This window comes from Nipponia nippon, unplaced genomic scaffold (genome assembly GCF_047370975.1).
Source record: "Nipponia nippon isolate SJK-2023a ecotype South Korea unplaced genomic scaffold, ASM4737097v1 scaffold_7, whole genome shotgun sequence".
NCBI classification, from domain to species: Eukaryota; Metazoa; Chordata; class Aves; order Pelecaniformes; family Threskiornithidae; genus Nipponia; species Nipponia nippon.
In genome coordinates, this window is record NW_028262391.1 from 24,483,848 (window position 1) to 24,504,764 (window position 20,917).

General features: G+C 46.6%; 1 protein-coding gene across 8 annotated transcripts in view; it reads right to left on the reverse strand.

Moving 5' to 3' along the window:
- Positions 1-20,917, reverse strand: part of ST6GAL1 (ST6 beta-galactoside alpha-2,6-sialyltransferase 1) — an 85,881-nt gene that overhangs the window by 22,266 nt on the left and 42,698 nt on the right. Inside the window, exon 1 of one of the 8 annotated variants that reach the window (XM_087740717.1) lies at positions 11,632-11,828. The exons of 5 other annotated variants lie outside the window; for them this stretch is intronic. The gene's annotated coding sequence lies outside the window, so the exon portion shown is untranslated. Of the gene's footprint in view, positions 1-8,536; positions 8,673-10,417; positions 10,544-11,631; positions 11,829-20,917 lie in introns of those variants that run through there. 2 more of the 8 variants (XM_087740716.1, XM_087740715.1) reach the window with 2 other exon arrangements.

The window sequence follows — 20,917 nt, forward strand, 5'->3', positions numbered from 1 at the left end:
GGCTCTGGCAGCATGTTGCCACCACGGGAGCTTTCAGAGTGCAGTCCAACACAGAAGCCATTTCATGATGGGCACATGCCCATGGGAGCCTCACTTGATAAGGTATTTGGAGACCACTGCTGGTAACAAACCTTTTCAATTTCTAAAATTGCCAGTTTCATATTCAAATTGAAGAAAAAAGTGCATCATACCAAGCATGAACAGCACCAATTCCCAAAAGCACTGCTTCTCCTCCCATACCCGGACCCCCCAGCATCATGACTTTACAAGTGAGGTTTTCATTATCAGCCAGCTTTATCCTAACCGTTCCCACACTGAAGCAAACAGTAAAAATTCCACACACACCCCCCCCAGTTTTAAAGACCAGGATGCAATCAGTCATTTACAACTATTTACTTTACGTGGAACATTACATGTTCAAATCAAACAAATCACTTCTTCGTTCCCCGTGTTTCTCTACAACATTTATCTTTCAAAATGAGTGGGGAATGCTTCTTCAGTTTAAATTAGCAGCATGTGGCAGGTCAACACTTAATGCCTCTGCAAATATCACTGCATGCCGAGACATGTAATTGGTATTCCGTGGCCCCAGGACAACAAATACACTTTGTGCCAGCTGCAGCTGCGCTACCCTTCAGGATAATATTTCTCTGACACCAGCCTTTTGCAGGTGGGAGCAATGTCTTTCTGTCTCCTCAAGGACAACGCAATAACTCTTTACAACTTGCTGAGAGAAGAATCTAATTCAATTTAAGCTAAGACAGTGAAATAAACTGGCAGAACTGTACATCTACCATTGCTAGTTTTCGGTCCAGCAGCACTACTGAGATTTGGTTTTCCTCTTCATACCCAGAACCCATCCCTGTCAGGGATAGCAGGGCTGGTACTCGACAGCAGTGCTCCACCACGCCAACTTCACGGGAGGACAGAAGGAAAATGGGAATTCTGGCCATTGACTTCAGAAAGCACTATTCAAACCCCTCTATGTTAAGCAAAACACTTCTTGCATTACATTTAAAATAAATTGGGTTTCACTAAGAAATCCATACTTTATAATGTAAGAGAGACATACAGATGCCAAGAGTGTTCATCAGAAAGTATCAGGTGCTGAGAAAAAAGGCACATCCCAACAGCAATAAAGAGAATATTAGAATGGACACCCATCAGAGCCCATCAAAGCAAATAACTTTCAGAGAAATTGTAAGAAAAATGATTTAACAAGCACTTCAATTACTTATCTGGCAAAAATCAAAATAGTTCCTTTTTATGCAAGGAACTTGAGGCATGGAAGACAAACAGAAATATCAAAATTACAGTTAACTATTTTGTCTCTGACAGAAAAGGAGGTGGAAAAAAAGACGTTACAATAATCAGATGTTTTTCCACAAACCAAAAATGCTTGCTTTCGCTCTCCATAACCACAGCGTTAGGTAAGCTAAATTGATACCGCTTGTACCATGCATCATCAGTTCCACTGGTTAAACCGAGGCTGAAATGACCAGAGGAAAGCCAGGTATAACTCAACACAAGCTGTCAAGGAAGCCCTGGTCCAAGTTCAGCGCCAGGCTGCAGCAGAGCAGCCGAGGTAGCAGATACGCAGGAATCCATGTACCCCAAAGTCCCAGTTATCGCTCACTGTTGAAGCAGCAGCCAGGTTCTCAGAAGTCAAAATATTTGCAGTAGCAGATGTCAACTACGTGTTTGGCCAAGGCACATCAGCAAGTCATGTCCTGCGCAGGGAGCTCACGGCGTGGCTGGACTTCGGATGTTAATAACAGCAAGTGCTGCTCTGTTTTTTAAACACAGGTCTGATTTATTCATCTGGTAACATTATCCCCTTGTAGCATCATTTCAAATGTATCTACCATCAATTAGCCCACCAGGGAAGTGACCTTGCCTGAATAAAATTTAATTTTATAAATCATAGGCAATATAAACATATAACACGAATCTGGGTACCTAGATATATTTAAAGACATTTAAAGAGCTTAAGACACTCCTCCCCACTCAAAGTTTCACATAAGTATTTATAAAAACAGAAAACATTAATGAAACTCTCCTGATAAAGCCTTCATTTAAAACCTCCTTGCTATTTTCTTCCCTCAGCATCCCCGCCCCCCCTCCCCCCCCCGAGACACTTAGGAAAGGAAAACAGGTTCAATGGTACCTCCTACCAAAACTCAAGACTACGTCTTCTGCTTAAGGATCCAGCATGAAGAACACTTTGCAGGAGCAAACAGGTGCCTCTCAAAACAGTGTGCAATGCCCACGCTTCAGTGGGATGGAGGACCTGGCACAGCCCAGCACCAGCTCCAGCTATAAGCTCCCAGAGCGTGCTATGCATCTGGCAGCTCCATGGTGCCAGGTACAACCCATCCAAAGAATTCCCTTTTTCCTCCCCACTTATACACCCTGACAGCATCCCAGTGATGGATCGGTGTGGTTATGGGCATGATATCAAGCGATCTGAAGTGCAACAAATCTACACAGTTGCTTGAGGGAGGAAAACACCATGCTTGTGAAACTGAAACACATTTAAAGTTTACTGAGGTTCAGAGAGGCCAAAAAGGCAATAAAGGCCATTTTAGTGTCTCTCCACTTTATTCAATATCTCCTACTAAAATTGTGTTTTTAGCCTGCTTTTTCCTTTATCAGAAAACCAGGTGTAAAGCCTGCAAAGCACTACCCAGCTCCTGTCCCCGAACACATCACTCGCTTCCTATGGGTGGCACTTCAGAATAAGTCCAGCAGCAGAGCTTGCAGATGGCAACTAGATGGATGGATCCACCATGGATCTGAACTACACACCTGCCCTTGAATCAGGCTGCTCTCTCCCCTCTGGTATTTAAGGCCACAGGAACTTCACGCACATGGGAGTCTGTGCCTCCACTATGGGGGATGCCAACCCATTCTGCTAATCCCATGGCACCGCCTTACTGGCACCAGCAGACAGGAATACCTTGGTCACTACCCACAGCAGCAACGGTTCCTGGAATCTGCAGGATATTGCTCTCCCAGGGTGTCACTAACAGTGGCTCATCTTCCCTGGGTTTGCACAGTGCCAGGGGAGAAACACAGCCAGCCGCCCTCCTGCTCACTTGTGCCAGATGCACCTGCGAGCGGCCTCTGAAGACACACAAGTGCAAGCAGCACGGGCTGAGTGTGCAAGCCTCGCACACAGCACAACAGCAGACCAGCTGAGCGTGCAGGGCTCGCTGCACAGCACCGCACCAGGTGCACGAAACAGAGAACAGGGTGGCTGAGGCAGCAGAAAAAAAAGCGAGACAACCAATGAATCTCAGCACAAATGTGTTTTTCATCAAAGCCAGGTAGCAACTTACAGCATGGAGGAAGAGATCTAGACAGATAATTCCAACAAAAACATAAGTTACTCCCTAAAGCAGTAAAGGAGGACCCAGACATTTTCGTATCTCCTCCATTCAATATCAGCTCTTGTACTGCTTTTAGCACGACACATTTCAGCAGTCTTAGAGAGCTCTTATATGACCTGAAAAAGCTCTCTGAGCCTCCCAGAGCAATGAAAGATCCCAGTCTCCCCCCAGGACCAGCCAACACTTTGCTGGAAGGAGGGATGAGATATTGGAGGAGGGATGAGATATGGGAAGAGGACGTTATTGCCAAGAGCTCAACTCCTGCACACGAGCACGCAGCTCTCTTTCCATCCACTCAGTGCCACCTGGCCACGAAGACACCAGACTTCTTTCGTGAAGGAAACTACCCCCAAACACAGAAGTCGGGCATCTGTTGTGCCTAGAACGGATGGCTTTGGAAGAGGCCATTCTCAACCACCGATAATTTCCATTACTAGTTACTCCACCCCTCACTCCCACCTTGTTTTCTAAACACAACTGCTAAAAATGGAGCCATTTCCTAGCACATAAGAGCTGGAGAGCCCTGAGATGAGCACACACGTAACAGAATTCGCAGAGTCCATGCCCCAAGAGAAACCCAAGTGTATCTGTACTGCAGTTTTTCATTTTGTAACATCACCAATTGGTTCCATTTAAATATTGAAGTTCTTCCAGCATTTCGCCATATGAGTCAGCTCTGTCCTCAGGTCAGCCATTTCATAGCACTGCCAATCCCAACTTCATCTTCTTCACCAAGTAAATCCTAAAGGGAAGCTCAAAAAAGCACACGTAAAAAATCAGGGGGGCGGGAGGGGCTGTTCCTTATGACTTCTGTTGGTGTCCTGCTGCTGGGAAATGCAGTAACCCAAGTAGCTGGTGCAACCACTAGATGTTAGACCACTCTTGGAAAGCTTCTTTTTGTTGGATTTCACTTGACTCAAACCCTCTTCGATCAGAAACTGCTTCCCAGTATGGATGGAAACACCGTACATGTGGGGGCGATCAGCAGGCCAGCTTCGATGGTGCAATCCTGACCTAAAGTACATCACTGAACTAGATGCCCTCAGCTTCCATGTTCATCAAATCTACACTGCACCACTCTTATTCAGGAAGCCTAATCCCAAAATCCACCCAATTCTTTCAAGTAACATCGCAACAGCCCAGACACAGAAGGCCAAAGTGCTTCGCTGGGGCTTCCCTCATCCCCAAAGAAGGAAACTGCGCCGCAGCACCTAACACTTGACATTTGGTTGAAACAAACCTTTACAAACCAAGGAGAAGGCACAGAACACTGCAAAACTTGTCTCCGAGATGAGGCTGTGCAGCAAACACTATTTACAGTCATCTCTTACAATAACACGCCTCGATGGACCACACAGGTAAGCGTAAGTGCCAAAACCATCCACATCCGAGCAGCAGACACACTTCTGCGCAAACAAGGAACGTGGCGAAATCCCGCTGAGATGTTCCACATGCACGGCGGTGGCTGCCAGTTGCATGGGGGGACTCACAGGACGCCCGGGGGGGACACCATGCCTAACTGCTTTAGAGCAAGAACGAGGTGTTTCCACACAGCAGTGATCTCACACGCCGTAACATCCCGCACAGTGCTCAAGACCGCGAGGGTGATGTCATGCCACCTCTAGCACATGTCCACTTTGTCTGAGACAAGGACACTTCCTCCTTCTGCTCAACATCTGATCCAAGCTCAAAGTGGAAAAGCACTGGGCTCATAGTTCACTGAACTTTAAACAAGGCTGACTTTTGATCTGCCTTTAGGTTAAAAGTTACTCATTCATTTTATTCAAACAAATCTGCCAACTTTTACTCCAGTACACTTTTAAGGGACAAGTTTTTAAGTTTTTTATTTGGGAATGCCACCATAGTCTCGTGGGAGCTGATCCTAGGTGACTCTTCATCTCCACTTTCCTCCCTCTTCTTGCCAAAGGGATCCTTACCAGCAGTGTTCCTCACACTCTGTTCCACGATCTCCCCCTCCAGCTTCTCAGAATGGGAGCTCGGCTGCTCCTACACCATACTTTAAGCTTGCACAGGCACCTGAAGGTACGCAGTGCTGGCCATCCTGGGGTCTCCTGACAGGAGCCACACAATTTCGTTTCTACCCTCAGGCCACCAGTAGCCCCTGAGGCAAAACTGGGAGAGAACTCCCAAGCCCTGGGTGTGCTGGTTAGAGTATCTCCTCTCATGTAGAAAGAGCTGCAACACTCCAATATCAAAGCAAAGAAAAACAGAGAATCCTAACAAAGCCCTCTCACGCTACTTTGGGATTATTAATTTGCATTTCATTGGTCTTTTTTTCTTTTTTTTTTTATTTTCAAGAATTGGGCCAATTCAGCTAAGGTTCTTCTGCTTCCACTGAAATGTGTATCTCTCTCTCTACAATATGTAACAAATACATATACGTATGTACTGATATACCTGTTCCCACCTATTTTTTCATTAGGTAATAATGCATTCAGGATACAGTAAGAAATTGATATTGCTGAAATAAAAGCTTTTTCATAAGCTGTCCAATACGCATATAGGTCAGAGGTGTATGTCGTCAAGGAAAATTACTTTTACAAGTCATCTTCTCTGAATTTTTCTTCCTCCTTCTGAAGTTATTAAATATAGAAATCACTAGTTTAAAAAAATGCATCAGTCTGATTAATATTTTCTGAAGTCTGTTAGGAACAGTAATTTTCCATTTTTTTCCCGAAGTACAGGGGTAAAAATTATAAGCCTTATAAAAAATCAAAAGTTTTTAAGTTGCTCTCACGTTGGGTTGTGTATAAAGCCTTATCTTGTCTGGATCTCTGTAAGGCTTTATCTGTAGCCATCTCAAATACGATGTGAACATCAGTGCTTCAGAAATGAGAACACTTGCAGCTAACCTCCTGTGCCTTTTTTGGGAGGTCTTTACAAGCTGACCAAACATCAGAGATCTCAGCAGATTACAGCCGAGAAGTGAAAACCATTTGTGTGAGAGCAGGGAAGCCGAGCGGAAATTTCCCACGTGCTTGTCTAGAGGTGCCGGCTCCCCTGAACCCTTTGACTTCGTCAGGGCGCCGTGGCTGCCAGGAGAGATGAAAGCGCTGTGCTCTGCACCGTCTGATCGCACACTCGCACGGCAGCGCTGGTGGTTAGCGCTCAGCAAAACCGCTCCTCTGACTGCAGTGGTACTTAAAAGAGCTATTTTTAAGAGACTAAAGGATGCACAGCACTGCGTGGAGGCGGGGAGGAGGGCTGGAGATGGATATACGTGCTACCCGTGAGAAACTAGGTGCCTTCCTACTGTGTCTGCATCTTCAGGACTCTCCTCTTCCTCCTGTGAAATCCTCCCTAAGGCCCTTCACACCCCATCCAGCACTGGCACCACACGAAGGGAAGCCCTAATTTCCATGGCCTTTCCTCACAGTGCAGTGGCAGGCAGCTGTCCCCCTGCCTTGGTGGGATGCGTATACCCACCTCCGGCCCTCCACCCACCCTCCACAAACCTTCCTTGTTGGAAGTTCTTTCCTTATTGGCATTTTTGCCCACCTTTTCTCCCATCTCTCCCAGATCTCCTGCATGCCGTGCCTGTTCTGGGGTTGTGTCCTCTGCTCACCAGGATGTTTCAGAGCTGATGCATGAGTCCCACAGGATGCTTCAATGTCTGAGATGGGTGTCTTCTGCCGTAATGTACCCCAGCACGGACCTCATGCATGTAAAACAGCAGAAGCCTTGCATATGCAGAAACAGGCTGAGGCCAGAGCGGCTATAGAGCCACGCACACCAACAGCCAACTCCTGACAGAGGAAAGCTGCCCCAAACTGCTAGCACTGGTAGAGCCACCTCTAAAGCATGTGCAAAACTGCAGCAAAACCAAGCAGATGGGCTGGCACAACACTTCAGCGTCAAGTACACGGAATTAATTACGCTGTTAATCTTACACAGTACACTTACATATGTATCATCCTATCATCATTAATGGAAACTGTATTTTAGTATATGTGGTTCAAGGTTTTGCTGAGCACGCTCCACTGGTCTGGACACCCACCTTGGAGAATCATTGCTAAACTTCGACGCAACACACCAAAGCACATCCCTGTCTTTCTCTTCTCCGCCTTCGACCATCTAGACCCAACACATCAACAGCCCCTCTTCTCCAACAGGCAGGCTCTGCTCAGCCACAAGCCACTGTCCAAAGGAGCAGGGGGGGTCAGTGGCTCCCACAACAGCTACATGAAGCACTGGGGGGTGAAGGGGGGAGTGTGCCTATTTTTGGTTTTACTTCCCTATTTCAGATATGCCCAAAGGAGAAAAGAGAAAAGGCCCTTTTCTATTTCAAATACTAACATACTAAACAGTGTAACTGCTGACAAGAGGATTGGGCAGACTGGGAGATACAGATATTACAGACCAAATATATCACTTTGCTGGTTTTCAAATATTGAACTCCCCCAGCAGCCTTTGCATATTACAAGCCAGGCCTAATCAGGCTGCCTAGTCTGAAACCGTATTTAGTAACAGGGGACTGGGTTTGACTGTTTGACAGGAAGACTTCTGAGTGTTTCAAAAGGGGCTAAAGGTTTTGTCCTGGCACAAATGGAAGATAACTCTTCAGTTCAGTGTTATCAAACCACGTTAAGAGAAGGAATCTCTCTGCACTAAAAGTAAACCTGTGCTTGAGAGGTTGGCTTGGCCTCAGATTTCAGATGTCCCAAAGACTGGCACCCAACCAAGGCCAAAATAATAGTAATCAGTTACTGCTGCATATCTGTACTTTGCACATGCACACAGAGCCGCCCTATGCTCCCACTCCAGACAAGAGAGGATGACTCCCACGTCTACATGAGATCCCGCTATTTCACCAGCCCGCCTGAGGTCATACATCAAGACACATCTTTGTCCAGCAAGCAGAGGATTTCCACAGAGGAACAATGAAGAAAAACAAAACTAAAAAACCCCCTTGTTCTAAAAAAAAAAAAAAAAAAAAAAAAAAAAAAAAAAAAGTTTTACAGGGGCAGAGCTCCACGACTGACCTGTTTTTTTGATTCTTTATTCTCTACCCAAATCGCACCTAACCAGAAGTCAAGCTGTCTCCAGCTTAATTTCCTTCTTTCTGCATGAAAAGAGTGGCTGCCAAAGATGCCCAAGGTAATGTGCCTTCTCCATTCACCTACCTCCAGCAGTGAGCTGCCACTCCTGCCAACACTCCCCAGGCCCCGTACTGCTCCGGCTTGACATCTGCACAAATTTTGGCTGCTCTCTGCCCTATCTGGGGATGGAAATCCAGCAGCCCACAGGTAGGCGGGCTGCTGGAGCACCACCACCCCAGCCCAAGCGTTTCAGTTTACAATGCTAAAGGTAATAGAACACTGGGAGGGAGAAGTGTTCCCTGGCCAGAAAGGAAGAAAGGGCGGTGCATTTTCTATATTAAAGATTCAAGTTTTAAGCGAGGAGAGGAGATCAGCATGTTTCCATGCAGAGGAGGAAGCGGGGAGCAACATCTGGCACTCTTCATGCCAGCAAGTTAAGGATTTAAAGAAGCAGCTATACAATGAGGTCCTCCGAAACCTTCTTCCCACATGAAAACAGGCATAAACCCAATACTTGTATTTGCAGTCACCTCTAAAAATACCCCCTACCCAGTCAGCTTTCCCACGCGCAAGAGAAAAGGTGGGGGTCCCAGCATCACCACCTTCCCCAGTCACTGCAACAGCTCAGGCTGCCCAAGAGCCTTGCTTTGCATGATCAAAACCTCATGATGCACACTAATTGTATGCCAAAGGGTAGCAGCATTCATGCAATTATTGGACTAATCAGGCCCAAAGCTGAAGCACAGAGCTCTAGGAATATTCAATACGTAATACGGATCTTTTGGACTAGCTAGTCATCCCAGGAGGCAGCTGCCTGTCCTGGTTTCGGCTGGGACAGAGTTAACTTTCTTTCTAGTAGCTGGTATAGTGCTGTGTTTTGGATTTAGGATGAGAATAATGCTGATAACACACTGATGTTTCAGTTGTTGCTAAGTAGTGCTTACACCAGTCAAGGACTTTTTCAGCTTCCCATGCTCTGCCCGGTGCACCAGAAGCTGGGAGGGGGCACAGCCCGGACAGCTGACCCAGACCGGCCAAAGGGCTAGGCCATACCGTATGGCGTCATGCTCAGTATAGAAACTCGGGGAGCTGGGCAGGGGGCAGCGATCACTGCTCAGGGACGGGCTGGGCATCAGTCAGCGGGTGGTGAGCAGCTGCATCACTTGTTTTTCCTGGGTTTTGTTCTTTTTTTGTTGTTATTGTTTTCTTTTTCACTATTATTATTACCATCATTATTATTTTATTTTATTTCAATTATTAAACTGTTCTTATCTCAGCCCACAAGTTTTCTTACTTTTACCCTTCTGACTCTCTCCCCCATCCCACTGGGAAAGGGAGTGTGAGTGAGTGGCTGCGTGGTGTTTACTTGCTGGCTGGGATTAAACCATGACACTGCTGAAGTCTTGCAGCGCTGCAATAAGGGGCAGGATGCCAGCAGGGAAGAGTAATAGAAAGGAAAAGTAGTGGCATCAACAACGAAAGCACTTCAGGCATGTTCAGCAGAGGTCAGCTGTGAACACAGCCAGCTCATTACTCTAACCTAGCACTAAAGGCAATATCCCCAGAGGGCTTCTGGGGAAAGCCCTAACTGAAACGAGCCCCAGCACACATCTTATATTAATTTTATGCAAGTCAGAATAATCACTGGATCTTAGACATGTACCTCTGGAGCATAACCAATACGTATCAACATCTACGAGGGCTCCCACAAGAAGCAGAATAAATGTTTTATTTTGCTTTAAAAGAGAAATATAGGATAGTTGCAAGGGGAATGGCAGAGAACCCTTCCCGTTTTCTTTACCGTCCTCCCAACTCCACATGCAACACGGGACAGCCCCAGTGCAAACAGCAGTGACTCTGAGTGTACGTGGCCTCATCACACCAACAGCAGCCATGCTCTTGCTGCAGGCACGTGAACGGGAAAAGAAAGGCAGGGAAAAGAAGAGGAAGAGCCATGGTCATCACCTTCATCTCCAGGTTCCTTCACTGCCCACGGCAGTCTCTGTCAAACCCTTCCAGGCAGAAGCAGATTGACAGGTAAGATCTGTAGGAGAAGCCACGTCAGGGAGCACATCTGTGCTCTGCATGCATCTCCCTTTTAATCGAGTTCTCTAGCCTAGGAAAGAAATGAAGGGGAAGATTTTAGACAGCCATATCAGACTGATCAGAAACCACTGGACTGAACCGGGACCACACAGCAAGTCAGCAGTGACACAGAAACGCCCAGATCCTGCAGATGCTGCTGTGCCCACACCACGAGCAAGGGTGTCCTTGGTAAGACCAACAACTGAGCCACCAACACCTTTAAACATAACTTGTGCTTGAGTAAAACAGCACACAGAGCCTAATTTTGAAGGCAAAATCTGCTGGTGAAGACCTGCTGGCTGCACAGCTCCCCAAGGTCTAATGCCAGGAGCCAGGATCAGGGAGAGCTGGTAATGCCGAGATCAGGACAGAAGAACTCAACCTCAGCACTGGAGTTCTGGATCCCTAGGGAGATCTCAGCAATGCAGCCTGTATAAATGCATGTGCAAAGCCCCTCTTGCGGATCCCTCTCCCACTGAACCATTAATAGCAAAACCCACCGCCTACGCTGATGCAACGGAGCAGTGATGCACTGCACTTATCTGATGACCCTTGCAGGAAACACAAAAGAGCCTTTACAGAGTTTATTTTTCTAACCTCTCCCCTACTTCTAAAAGAAACTCAGTGTAGCTGCAGCACGTGTCCTAAAATCCTCTTAAATAAAATATTAATCACAAGACTGTTTAGCCAGTGAGAGCACATGGTACACTTGAAAAACGCTGCCTCCCATAATTATCCTGCCCTGGGCAAATTTCCAGTGTATGTGTATGGCCTGCCATATGTTTCACCCCCGAGCCCACCTTTCTGCTCTGAGCAGGGAACCCAAGCGCTCACAGCTTAAGGAGAGGTCCTAATATACTGATATCCCAAATTACTGCCAGCTCAAACCATCTGAGGACCCTAACCCATGCAGCACACTGCAACAGGGGACAGAAAGCAGTGGAAAAAAGGTAAGCTTAGGCTTTACAAAGTTTGGGTGATGAGGAAAGGGAGGAAGATAGAAAAAAAGAGAGGTAAAAAGCAAGAAAGAAGGGAGACAGAAAAAAGAAGAGGGCTGCTGCTCAGTGCAGAGACACCAGCATGCAATGCCTTACCATGAGCGCTGAGGTCCCACCAGCCCCGGCTGCTACAGGTTCTCTCTGGGTGAGAAATAATGAAACTAAATGACACTTGAGGGTTAGGTCAAAGGGGAGGAAAACAGAAAGAGACGTCTGCTAGACTTAAAAATAATGTTCTTCGCTTTTCCTGGCCAGCAGCGTACCTCAGCGTAGCTGCACCTTTGAGAGCCACCTCACCCAGCAAGGGGTCAGCCATCACAGCAAGCAATTAGAGCAAGCCACCCTCCAGCAAGGAAATTTAGACAGGCAGAGCACAGGACAGCTGTAATGCAGTACAGGAAGGCTGGATGACTAATGATAAGCCTGAGCCCTAGCACATTTACATGCCAGCCTAGGAAATCCCCAGCCAGCAAGCTCAGCAGAGCAGCAAGATCCCCTTTGTGGTCTGCAGTAAGGGCATGTTTAAGTTAGAGAAACAATGCAAACAGGAGAGAAAAGGGATGCAGAGGAGCACGGGTGGTTGAGGAAGCCCTGCCAACCGGTTGTCCAGCCACGCAGCACTTCTTCAGGGACGCCACTTTTAAAAACGTACAATTCACCTCTGGCTTCCCCCTCCCTGCCCAAGTCTGCCTTTATACCTGACTGAAAACTGAACCCAGAGATGCCATCAGAGGCGTGCAGCTTCTGCCTGGGGCAGCCACAGAGCTATGAGAGGAAGCACAACGGCCAGGCTGGGGCCAAGGGAGCTGCTCAGCACGTCCGCCCGCTCCCTCCTACTAACAGGGCATGACGTTCAGAAATATCCACCAGTACCTCTGGGAGGCAAGAGGATCGAGGGGACATGTGCCCCTCACCACAGCAGGACAGTGAGATTGCCTGCTCAGGAGCATCTCTGGCCACCTGGCTCCTTCCAGACGTGCACAGAACCTGTGCTGGGAGCCACCAGCTGCAGGATGGGCAGCGTCCCTCAGCAGAGTTTCAGTCCTCAGCACTTGTCCTACAAGCCATGAGCACGAGAGCCATCAGGCCCCCTTGCCTGCTGGTCAACCCTGAGTTTGACAAATTCATCAACACTGCATTTCTACAGGGCAAGCATTTGCATCACCAGGAACACTAGCAGAGAATTACTGGAAGAGAAGATACCTTGGAAGATGCCAAGGTTAAGTAAGGACCCAAGATTACCCCCTCATGCACAACAATGTTGTAAAAATTATCATTAATATGTCATTAATTCTTCTCCCCTCCTCAGACAGAGGATCTGTATGGAAAGATACTGGAGGATGCCAGGTGAGTTTATCTGCCTGAAGGGAATTAATTAATACCCTAGTAACACCCAGGCTCCAGTGTGACAGGTATGTGCACTAACAGTCAGTAATCACAGGTAGTGGGACCAGGAGGTGAGAGGAGGCAGCAAGTCTCTGCTGTTGTTCAGCATCCCTTCCACTGGCAGCCGGCAGAGACTTATGGCTTGGCTTCTTTCTACAGGTGAGAAATTATTTCTCCTTCCCACCTTACCCAGCTGCAGCATAACCAATTGCCTGACAGCTGCTTTGGCAGAGGAAAACATCCTGCTGTCTGTGTTCTTGTAAAAGAAATGGTATTTGTTTATTGCTTCGTTGTTAATGCTGATTCATCCCAAAATTAGAAGTCTTGCCACCACAACTCTTCTACAACATAATAATCAAAACCCTGCCTGTTGGGTTAATTACGGTTAAATAGAAAATCATTAAACAACTGCAGAGCAGCACACCATCCAGGAGCTCCCCCAGGCCAAGCAGTGCAGCAGCTCCCTCTCACCAGCAGCTCAGACGAGGGTGCCAGCATGGCCGGGAGGGCACCGACACACGCTGCTGCAGGGTGTCCTGCCGGGGAGCAGGGACAGGATCGCACACTATCACTAGCAGAGACAGCTGCACCCACTGCTCATGCCAGTCAGATGAGGAGAAGACACAAGGAACGAAGGAGTCTGGGTAGGACAGGTCTACCTGATGCAGAGGAGTGGGATATGAAGCCCAGACAAGTGCTCAGCTAAGAACCAGAATGAGATGCTGAGGAGCTTCAGACCAGGATTAGTCAATGAAGACGACTAAGACAAGGACTTGGAGGTGGTCTGGGAACAAGCTGGAGCAGAGGCACTGGCTGGAGCAATTACCTGCCTCTCGGGCCACTGACAGAGCCCACAGTTCCCCAGGTCACCAGTGCCAGCCAGCCAACAAATCCTCTCCATGCAACATATGATCAAAGCATCTTATCCTGCCCACCAATGGTTCATAGAGAAGATTGTTTCATTGTGTTCAGTTTCAGGCCCCTCACTACAAGAAGGACATTGAGGTGCTGGAGCGTGTCCAAAGAAGGGCAATGAAGCTGGTGAAGGGTCTGGAGCACAAGTCTTATGAGGAGCGGCTGAGGGAGCTGGGGTTGTTTAGTCTGGAGGAGGCTGAGGGGAGACCTTATTGCTCTCTACAACTACCTGAAAGGAGGCTGTAGCGAGGTGGGGGTCGGTCTCTTCTCCCTAGTAATAAGCAACAGGACAAGAGGAAACGGCCTCAAACTGCACCAGGGAAGGGTTAGTTTGGATATTAGGAAAAATTTCTTCACTGAAAGGGTAGTCAGGCACTGGAACAGGCTGCCTGGGGAAACGGTTGAGTCCCCATCCCTGGAGGCATTTAAAAGATGTGTAGATGTGGTGCTTAGGGACATGGTTTAGTGGTGGACTTGGCAGTGGTAGGCTAATGGTTGGACTTGATGATCTTAAAGGTCTTTTCCAACCTTAACAATTCTATGACACTATGATGCAATTGCCGCTGCCAGACCTCAACCTCTGCTACCCAGGAACAGAGTTACAGCCTTCAAGGGCAGGAATTGAAAATCCAGTTGCTGATTGCCATCTTGGCTATATGCCTGTAGAAACGCAGGCCAAAGTTGTGGCGTTATCAGGATGTGCTAGCAAAGAGATCCCCTGCTATCAAACCGCCCTCCCGTGAACAGAGCTAGAAGCTAGTCTGTTGAAACGCAAGTTCAAGCAGGACTTTCTTTGCCACGCTTCACCAGAACACAGTGCAGTAACACAAAGACACCCAACCCTCACAACAACCATGTCTCAACAGGAGCTACATTATGGCCATAAAGATTACCTGTGCAAATTATGACTAATCCAATCTCTTCCACTCAGCAGCAGCCTCACCCAGGCAATACCCCGCCCAGCAGGATCCTTTTTCCACACTTACCAGTTTCACAGGAGTTTCTTACCGCTCTCCCCAGACAAGGTACTGCAAACACAAACATTTCAATTTCAAACCCATCTTCTTCAAGATAAACTCAACTTCCTTGATCCTCCTCCCCAAACCAGAGCTGAAGAACTGCTCTTTTTCCAGTGAGCAACACCAAAGTAGCTTCTCCCCAGGCTTTTTTAAGGGGGTAGTTTTTGCAGCTCATCTGCTCTGAACCAGTACACCTACCTCTTGACACAAAACACACAGCTAATAGTCTCCTGGTAACTGGCTATAAAAAAATTTCATTAGAACTAGTGATAACGCCAACAGCTAAATTCAGTTTGAGGAAAAACAAGCAGCATAACTACAGAGAAGAGAGGCAGAATGCATCTGGACATTTGGAGGGGTTTCTGGTTTGGGGCTTTTTTTTGGTTGGGTGGTTTGGTTTTTTTTCCCAATTCCAGAGTTTGTTTTCATGAAACCTCAGAGAAAGCAAGCAAAGGATGTAGGGGGGCTCAAACATGCTCAAGGACCAGAGAGACCCAAAGCTCTCTAGGAGACGACTGCTTAGGAATCTGGCAGGAGCTGAAAGGGACTAGAAGGAACAATACTGGAAAGAGGAGAAGGTTTCTTGGAGCATATGGTTAGACAGGCATTTGGCCAAGGGAAAAAGTGTGCAGATTCGATATACTGGGTGTGCCTGCAAGGTGCTCTTTAGGCTGCCCATCTAAGAAATGCTTTAAAACAATTGCAAGACTGAGACACACAGCATTAAAACATGCAATAGCCTGTGGGACAGTCTCAGATGGGGAGGAGGACGTGATTACCTTCTTGCCTAGCCTGAGTGTTTCCAGTTTAGAAAAGCAGCCAGCAATGGAAAAAGCTAGCCATGAAAGCCCAACCATCAGCACAGCCTGCGGTTACCCAAATCCTGGCAGGTGAGCTTAGGGCAGAAACGGTGGGCCACGCTCTGCAAAAGTCATCGTCACCGTCCAGCAGCCCCCAGGTGCCAGCTGGACAAGAACAGCACATGTTGGGGCAACACGCTTGCAGCTGCTCCCTCTGCTTACTGCGAGCCCTGTGTAGTGTTTAATCACACCCCAGGTTTGTTTTCTTCCAGATTAGGGAGTTAGGGCAACCACGGGGGGTCCACACGGGTGGAAGCTGGGAAGAAAGGCCTGAGACCTCCTGACAGCAGCGATTGGTTTTATCAGCTCAGCTGCTGGTCAGGCCACTCTCAAGGTGCTGAGAAGGCTGAGCGCTGCCCGATAAGGGCTCTGCCACATGGACGGCCCAAGACTCAGCTTAAAACCCTGCTGACGGCGGAGCTGAGCCGTGAGCAGAAGCAGCTGTGATAGAGCTACCCCTTTCCTGCCCCTGCTCCCGCAGCCCCAGAGGCAGCCACCCCACTGCCGCACCAACCTGCTCCGGTGCACGCGTGGCAGGACGTGACGTTTACAGCTGAGAACAAGTCACAGATGTGAAACGCTGGCACCAGCAAGACAATGTTTTGGCGCAAAATTAAGCATTTGCAGTATTACCTGCAGGGTTTTACTTGCCGTCCTCACCCAGCATAAAATCTCAGCTCAGAGGTTGTGAAGGAATAGTAGGGTGAAAAAGGCATTTCTGCAATACCTCAAAAAAAGTCAGGCTTCCAGACTGTTGTTTGCATGGAGACAGATGGCAAAAATCAAGCCAAATTAAAGGCTGGCATGAATTTTAAAAGTACGAGTTATTATGCATTAATGACCTTGGTACACCCTCACATCTGTAGCTACGGTAAGCTTAATTTCCTTCATTTCCATTCACTTCCAGCATGAACTAAACTATATTTAATTAAGAGTGTCCACGCTGAAACTTAACGCTATTTCTGACATCAAATTTTACAACTAATCCTTAATTAACCTTTCTGAATTTTTCTCCTTAGATTACAAGTATATGATCATCTATCCATCTCATTAAACAATCCATGAATACCTAATAAAATATTTCTCCAATTGCACTTCCATAACAACTAGGAAAACTTCTCAACCTTAGAACACATAGTTCATTGAAATGCATCAGTGTTGTTCATCTGAAAGAGACAGGTGTTTTGCAAAGTGATTTACGAAGCGATAAGAAGTTTCCAAAATTGAGAGCAGAAAGGCAGAAGGTAGCTATGCCACACTTGAAAATTAACTTGATTTTTACCCCAGGTGCCGACTTGAAGGAGTTCCCCTCGATTTTTAAAAACGCACTTCTAACCACATTTGAAATTGCTGGGCTGCATCCACAGGACCTAAAATATTCCCATTCCACACCCACACTATTTTATAAAAGAATAAAATAGAAGACAGCAAGTAGTGACTGCTCTGAAAATCAGCAGATGAACCTAAAGAAAAGGAGATTCCTTCCGTGCAGCTCTCCCATCTCTCTGCACTTTCCAGATCCCCGATACAAAGCACGCAGCCTCGCTGCCGGCTCGGCACGGTCAGCACGGCAGCGGTCCATGCGCGCAACACATGGGGCCACTGCTCAATGCCAAGTCTCCATCACCTTTTCCAACTCCTCAATCCATAGGTGAACTACTCATTTTGCCAGATTCAAGACAGCTGTTCTTTAAACACACTTTAAATTAAATTTGAGGAGCCTGAAAAACGCCAATCATCTCTCAGTCGCCACTTTGTATCGTGAGCAGGAAGCCTGAGTAACCCATCACGCAAGTCATTCTTGAATTGAAGTGTCCTTCCAGCATTGCTCTTCCTTCTTTTCCAGCTGGACGCTCTCACATCTCTCAAAATACCCTGTCACGTTACAGGCACAAGCAGTATTTATTTCTATCAATTCCATTTTTGTCTTCAGGAAATCTGACTGCCTCCACCACTAAAACACATTCTTGTGACTATTTCCTTCAGCTCTATTCCCGATTCATTCAACCTGAATCCCGTCTCTGTTCCATTAAAACCTGCCCCTGCAGCATTTGTTGGAGGTAACTCATAGCACGTCACTGACTGGAGAGGAGGTTCCCCTCCACGATGTGTTTCGTTCAGAGAGGCATAAGGCAGCTTCATAAGCAGGGTTACAGGCTCCATAAAATATATGCCATCACGCTCTGGAAGGAATTTGTTAAGGCACAACTGGCCGCTCTTTTATGATCTTCCCAGGAAAGCTCCACTCTTTCATGGACATAAGCACTTATGAAAAGTGAATTTCAAGATTGCAAGAACAGCTGTTAATAGGAAACAAACTTCAAATTCACAGACATAATTATCCGGATGAGAGCAAAATCCATCCAGCACCTTCCAGGCTCTCATAAAACATATACAGTATTTCAGACTCGCACGTGAACAATCAGCACAAAGGAGCCAGAACATGACGTTTCCGTCTCTGCTCCATTTCTGCTAATGGGCCTCACTTAAAAAGTGCCCAACTCCCCAACAATTCTTTATGCTGAATCTCTGCTGGGGAAATAAGAGCTGGGTGGAGTATTAATATAAATTCATATAAAAATGTAAACAAAACAAAAAATATGTAGTTTGATCCCAACAATTATAATCTTGTACATACAAATCTCTAATTTCTTTAAGACCCCTTGCAAGCACAAAGGATGGCAGGATTACAGTTGGGTCATAGGGACAATCAAGAAACAACACAGCGATTATCCATCCCTGGACCAAAGTAAAATCTTTAAAGTTATGCAAAACTATACCTTGGGGGAAGGAGGAAAAGAAAAACCAAACCTCAACCAAATAAAGAAACATAACATCCCAACTTAGCTAACAAAGGATCATGCTCAAATTTTCAGTCTTGCTAGGCAATGCAACTCGCAGCGCGAAGGTATCTTCTCCGAGCAATCGGAGAAGATTTTATTTATTTATTTATTTAAAATACAAACTAATTGCCTTTGAGATGCTCTGTGCCTGAGCTGCTCTGTTCCGAAGGAGCTCTATACTACCCTTCTGCTTGCAGCATTTCCTGAGGATTCTGTCTTACAAACAAATCTAGAAAAAACAAAAAACTCATTACTCTGGTATTGAGAGTTAAATGTTATTTCAAGATAAAAAGCAGCTCCTTGAGATTAGTCATCCGCAGGGGGAAACCATGACCACGGAGCTCTCTTAGTCCCCAGGACATCCATTTTAGAAAGTAGCTATCACTGCTGCAAGATTGCTGTGACAATTTCTGTTGTCATCCCATCCCATCGAGTGTCAGCACACTCTCCCCACGGACAGGGGACTCTGCTGGCACATGCAGGGTATTTGCAGAAAAATCCAGTGAACACAGTCAGGCTGATTTGAATCTTGGATCTTCTAATCAGCGAATGCTGTATTACAAAGATACAAAGGGCAAGCCATAAGGCATATTAAAAAAATTAATCACTGCTGTCAACAACTTCCATTTTTCTGCAAAATTTTACAGTTGAAAATGCAAACTGCTTCATCCATCGTAAGTGGGAATGGATGCAATATTTACGAGAGAAGTGTTAGCTTGTTTCCAGTTTCTCTCACCCCCAGGAATCCCAGGCACAAGCCCGGGCTCCATGACAAACACGCCTGTCAGTACCACGGGAGCTGCTGAATGAAGATCAGCATGCAACGTACAGACAGACTGGCATCCTGTGCTGGATGCGTTTAGGTTCTCTGCTTCCTCCAGCAGCACAGAGGTACGTACCAGCAAGCAGCTTCGCTCAGTTAATTTTCAGTAGCTGCCAGCTCCCAGAGGAAACACACATCAGGAGCACATAGAAATGTTAGCACAGCCTGGCAAAGAGCTCTCTTCTTCTGCCTGTAGAGACATACTGTTCCCAGGCAAAGGCATCTGGGGCACAGGAGTAAATGTGAAAAAGCAGAGGCCAGCCCGCCCTTCAGCATCCTGTTGGTAAAAGGGGGGATATTCTGTGCAATGTTTCTATTTTAAATAAAGATCTCACAAACAGATCTTTTTTGAGCTATAAGGATGTAAGAGTAAGCAAGATGCTGTGTTGCAGCTTTCTGTGCAACCTTTGTTTGAGAACAGAGGTTGTGATAACTGGTGAGCAACAGATCATGAGCAAATATTTAAGATCATCTGATGACTTGCTGGCAGAGTTTTAAGTTCAGAGACACCCCAAGCCAAGCACACAAGGCACAAACTCAGCAGGCAGCTTCCAAACACTGCTGAGGGACCGGCAAACCCAAGCTAAGCAAAGGCACCACTTGGGACCTGCTGAGATAAAAAACGAGAGAACAGACCTTCCACGTTGCACAGAGGTGCTCAATCATGCAGCCCTGTTACTTCTTTTACAGATGAGATCCTAGTAGCTTCTACAACCAAATTAGATTTCATATCCAAGATCTGCAGGTAAACGTGCTGCCATACACACACTCCACCTTTACTAACCGTGGCACCAGTGAACACACCGGGAAGGACATGTGCAGTATAGTGGCACACGTTGGGAAGCACACACACACTCGTACATGCACTTCTCATTGCTTCCTAACGTCCTTCAAACTAAGGGATCTATCTTGCAGAGCTGAAATCGTAACAACTGGTAAGAATGGGCTTAAGTGTTGCCTTAAAACAGGTAAGTCACTGCTTCACAGACCCAGTTCTGGACCCTCCTTTTGATCATCATTCACCTCGTTACTCCAGGAATCAGAAGGAAAACTCACCTGTGACTGGAAAAAGCAGACGTGCATTCGCATCGGTACCGTTAGCGAACCTCAGGGAGGGATTTTATGGAGGAAGCTTGGGGTTCACATCTCACTAAAGGCTGAACTGCAGTGCACATTTCAGAATGGCAACAAACCTCGATTTTTACCTATAAGCAAGTGGCTCAAATATATAAGTTTTTCCAAGGTTTTTAATCACACAAGTTATTAGAACATCTGATAACAATGATTCCTGCTGGCTAGACATCGAAGAGCACGTTATACTGAAAGCATCTTATTTCATCTTCTATTTTTTTAATCAGCACAATTATAATTAAAAGAACAAAGGAATCCCTTGTATTTCACACTTCATAGACAAGTTACCAGTCAAGAAGCACAGACTTCAAGCACATCTGAAGTCACCAGGAATTTTAGTCCATCTCTACGTAATCTCAATGAAAACATTCTCCAAACACAAAGACCTCCAGCAGTTGGGCCACC